The sequence below is a fragment of the Athene cunicularia genome (genome assembly GCF_003259725.1).
Source record: "Athene cunicularia isolate RWA chromosome 3 unlocalized genomic scaffold, athCun1 chr3_part1, whole genome shotgun sequence".
NCBI lineage: Eukaryota > Metazoa > Chordata > Aves > Strigiformes > Strigidae > Athene > Athene cunicularia.
In genome coordinates this window covers 4602903-4607865 of record NW_020799097.1, presented here as the reverse complement: position 1 = coordinate 4607865, position 4963 = coordinate 4602903, and the positions used below count along the sequence as shown (strand labels likewise).

General features: G+C 40.0%; 1 protein-coding gene across 1 annotated transcript in view; it reads left to right on the top strand.

The window, feature by feature from the left end:
- TFAP2B (transcription factor AP-2 beta) overlaps nt 1-4963 on the top strand; it is a 35085-nt gene that overhangs the window by 17738 nt on the left and 12384 nt on the right. The gene's annotated exons all lie outside the window — the stretch shown is intronic.

The window sequence follows — 4963 nt, the reverse complement described above, 5'->3', positions numbered from 1 at the left end:
ATATATATATATATATATATATATATATATATATATCTCGTGGGCTCAGTTGCTTTTCGCACAGTGAGTTTCCTGGGTGCAGAGGAAGAGAGATGGGTAATAAATAGTAGGTCACATTTGTGTCAGGCACTATTTAATCGGGACGAGAGAAGGAGCAACACAGAGAGGGTTTGGTATCAATTTTGCTTCGTTCCCTGCGGTTTGTAGTTCTGAAGATGTACTTTGAAGTAAGAATAAGTTATTTAAACTCTGTAAGTCGTTATTGCAGGCGGATGGCATAGATAGATTAGATAGATAGATAGATAGATAGATAGTGTTCTCCCCTTGATACATATTTTCTAGACGAGGGTTGGAAGAGGTCTACTTCGCCAAAACCTAGTTTAGTGTCTAAAATGCTTTAATTACAATGTGGTAGGAAAAGTAGGATGTGGACTTGAAGTCTAAACTTAATTATATCATTCAGACCGTGTCTGTTTCTTTATGGTCTTTGAGGCCTGCAGAGGGAATTATCTATCTATCTATGCAAAAGGACTGCCAAAAATATTAAGGAAATTATATAGGGATTCATACACGGCTATGGATTTGTCTCACGTATCGATCCCGCGCAATAGATTACATATACAGTCTCTTGTTATGTTTGCTATCTGAGCTTACTTGACATTTCTGAAGTAATTTAGTTAAGAGGAAATGAGTTGTTCCCAGTAGAGAGAGCAAACGAGTGGAGTGAAGGTAGCCAGCGTGATAAATGGCTCTTTCATTTGGAGATCTCCAGAGCTCGTTTAAGGCTAATTTTCTGTATTAGCCCCCTTTGAGCTATTAATGCAATAGGCAGGGACCGTGGCCCCTCGTCTCTTAGCTGCCCCATTAGAGCGAGCATTAAGCTACCAAGCCTGAACTCTACTGTGGTGGTGGTGGTGGCGGTGGAATAATGAAAGGTGCTTTTTAAACTCTCCTAATCTAAACTGGCAGAGGGTGGTTAATACGATTTGAAGGGGGCTGGTCAATGAACAATCAATAAACTAATAATGAGAAGGATGCGGTACATTAAGAGTCTAAAAATCCAACGAGACATTAAAAAATCATCGTTAACTCCTACTTCCATTAAGATTTGGGTGGTGGAAGTGGGAGGGAGGGAGCCAGATAAATCATCAAGATGATAATAATCACCAAGAGCATTATTTTCAGATTTAACTCGGCTTTAAGTGCTTACCGACTGCACATTTCGAGGCCTTTCCCCTCGATTTCTGCTGAAGCGAAGGGAGGGGTTCCCATGTGTCAGGAATACAAGATCGGGTCCCCTTGTCAACTGCTCATCTGAAATTTGCTTGGCACCGTCTGTGGTGAAAGAAGTTGTCCTCTTGCAAAATCTTGTGTGACCCGAGTCCCAAGTTAATTTTTTTGTGACTCTGGGGCACAGTCAGTGACCTTAAAATTATCCTGATGTATTTATTTACTTTCAGCTGTTTCTGACCACCGTCTGCACACTCACATCTGATTTAGCACGAAAGGCCATTTTCACCCTCACACCTTAAATTCATTGTCTCCTTGCAAACACGCTCTATTGTTCACACTACTTTAAACAAACCTATGAAAGGAGGTGCCTTAACATTTCTTTTAACTCTTAATAATACAACATGAGATCCCTCTCCACCTCTTCTCGAAGTATGCGGGTAAATGATTAACTGAAAACCACTTTGGCCTCAGCTTTTCAGGTGATAGATCTGGGAATCGGAGATGTTGCTTTGCTGCCACTCAGTTTCGTGCTTATTCCTGGATTGCCCGCTGAACCTTATGATCCCCTTTAATTGAATGCGAAACAATTTCGAGGGAATACATTTCACTTTGAAATTTATTCCCGGCTTTCAGGGGAAAGGGGCTGCAGTGGAGGAGAAGGGCGGGGGGAAGAGGAGGAGACGACAGGGACAGGAGGGAAGGGGACATGAATACCCACTTTCTGTGTTTGTTCATTAAAACTAAAGTTAGAACGGAGGGGTGTTTTTTTTAGTGGCAATGGGTAAGATATCCCCGGACTTTCTACGTTTGGCTACCAAGTCAGAGCAAATCATCAGTTACAACAAAGTCCTGTTGTTATAATGGAAAAAGAACTTTTTAGTCATTTCAGGTCCAGTAGGTAGATTTAAAAAATATTTGAAGGCAGATTGATAGCCGATTAGTAAGAAGTTTGTCCATAATGTCTGTTAGTAAGGAATTTAAGACATATTTATTCATATTGATCCACCTTTTGACTATCACATTATTCACCAGGTTTATTGCAACGATATCTATAGCTTAGAGCCTTGTCATCCAGCTATTTTCAGGACATAATTCTACTTATTTCTTTATTTTTAGTCTTGCTGAAATGCCCTTTTATTTCCATTTCCTATCCCGTGTCTGCATTTCTGCTCGTTTTCACGCGTTTGTGGAGAACAACCCAACAGAGAACCACCACCAAAAAACCCACCCCAACCCTAAGACTTAATGTATGCACAGAAAATTGTAAACATGTAAAGAACTGAAAGCTTCACGCTGAGTTTCGCCATGCTCCATTTCCCCACCATTTCCTGCTGTCGTTTTAAAGCGATCTCACTCATCTAGAGATCCCGTTTGCAGGAACAGTATGCTTATAATTACTAACAAATCAAGCGGCTACTGTTGCTCTCCCGGTTTATTGATAAGCTGAAGAGAAATGGAAGGGGGAGAAATGACAAAGAGGCTGGAAGTATCCACAGGAGGAGAAAGAGAGGATGAAAGGAAGAGAGAAAGAAAGAGAAAGAATAGAAAAGGAGAAAGGAGAGGAAAGACAGAGAAAGGAGAGAGGAAGAGAGGGAAAAAAAAAAAAAAAAGAAAGAGAGAAGGCAGATTTTGGAAGGGGGAATTAATATAGTTGTGAGTACGAGCATACACACAGAAAGTAGAGTTTGGCAGTGAAAGAAAATCAAATAGTTTGTGCTGAGGATAACAAGAACTAAACGGGATAAAGTCAGAGCAGAAGTGGTGGGGACGCTGCATACATACGCGTGTGTTATTCTGTATTATTTCAGCGGTTGTGGCAGTCCCTAACCAACAGGGAAAATTAATATCGACTAAAAATATACTCTGCATTACAGTTTATTTACATACACGCAGGGATTTGACACATGCAGCTGCACACACGGACGTGTATCTCTCTTCACCCACTAAAACCTCCACGTTATATATTATCTCTGGTGATGTCTGGGCTATATCTGAAAAGCTATAGCCATGATAAACATATAGATATGATATAGATAGAGATAATCCATTCCATGGCAAACACTTTTTTTTGAGGCAGCATTAGGTAATTTACAGAAGATATAGAGTCTAGATAGAATACATCTCTCAGAAGCTATGAAATTGCAATAGATATGCTTACACCGCCTGGTATGCTTCTAAAATGGGTTTAGAGTTATTAGACTCCAACTGATGGGTATGTTCATACGGTCCTTGTCGGGGAGGCAGTGGTAGGAAGAAAAGCTGAGGAGCTCCCAGCATAGCAGGGAAGGGAGCCAGCCTGCTTCCCAAAAGCAATTTGTAAGGAAAAAAAAAACAAAAAAAAAAAAACCAAAACCCAACCCAACACCAACCCCCTGAGCACGTGAAAATCCATATTTCAAAGGTTAACTAATGTAATGAGTGCTCCAAAAGGCCAAAGCGAGTGGGGGTGAGGCACATTTAAGCATTGCACTGGTCCCTCTCTCTTTAGTGAGTTTGGACTAAGATCAGATGGTCGTGGAATTGCTGCCTCTTGTTTAATTTCTCAGTTCACTGGACAGTGACCTGATAAACTGGTCACTAAATATAGCCACTGTAAAGGTGTACTCGAGCCACTGAGCCCGTGTGCTTGTCCGACGAAAAAAAAATGCCAGTCATGAAAATCTGTCTGGTGGCACTGCTTTAATACAACTCTTTTTTTTTTTTTTTTTTTTTTTTTTTTTTTTAAAAAAAAGTTTTTCTTGATGTTTCACTCGAATGACTTTGCAGAATATCGTGCATTAAATAAGTGATATATCTATGTATAATGGGGAAGAGAGAGACTTTTTTTTTTTTTCCTGTCTTCTAGTACTCCCTCTGATACCCCAAAACAAGTCTTTTCCTATAGAATCAATGGCAGAAAAAAAATTCCTATTAATAGCAACGAAAGCAGGAGCAGGACTCTAACTCTTTTATAACTGTTTCTGTGCCGTTCTCAAGCTATTTGAAACCGCCTTTATGAGCTGTATAAAGTGCCTAACTAAAAAATAATAGAGAAATAGGAATCCATTTCACTTTCCGATTCCCTGAAGTAAAGCCACTCAAAATAATTTGTTTATACTGGATACTACGTACAAGGCATATGAAGCAATATGTATATCTAAAATCGACATGCCTTTTGGTTTTTAGCTGTTATAGAGCTTTTATTGTGGGGGTCTGGTCTGGCAGTAGGAAATGATCTGTAATAAAAACAGTGAAACACGTTTGTGTCTATTCCATACACTGAGGTTATAAAATTGGCAATTGCCCAGTAGTTAGCACTTGGTAATATATTAGGATACCCGATCTTATTGTTTAGCAGCTCCAGACGACTTAAATATCCCCTCAACCCTAATGGTTTGATTCTCCAGATATGTTGCAAATAAACAGGGTTTTTTATGACTTAACTGACATGTATTATAACTACCTAAATAGCTGGCATATGTGCATAATAGAACCCTATTATTTGCCGAATTGGTTTCGCAATTGATCGAGTGGAAATGGGAGACTGTGAAGTAGTATCTGCTCGACAAGGGTGTGTAATCAATTAGTCTTCTCCTCTGAAACATGCCCGCTGGACTGCCAGGACTCTACCGCCAACAAACGCCCCAAATTTCGGAGCAGATTTTTCTATAAGGAAACGCGTGTTGCCGCGATTCCGAGAGGAAGCAGCAGTAGCAGCTGTCAGCTCTTATTAACTCCTGCATAAAACATA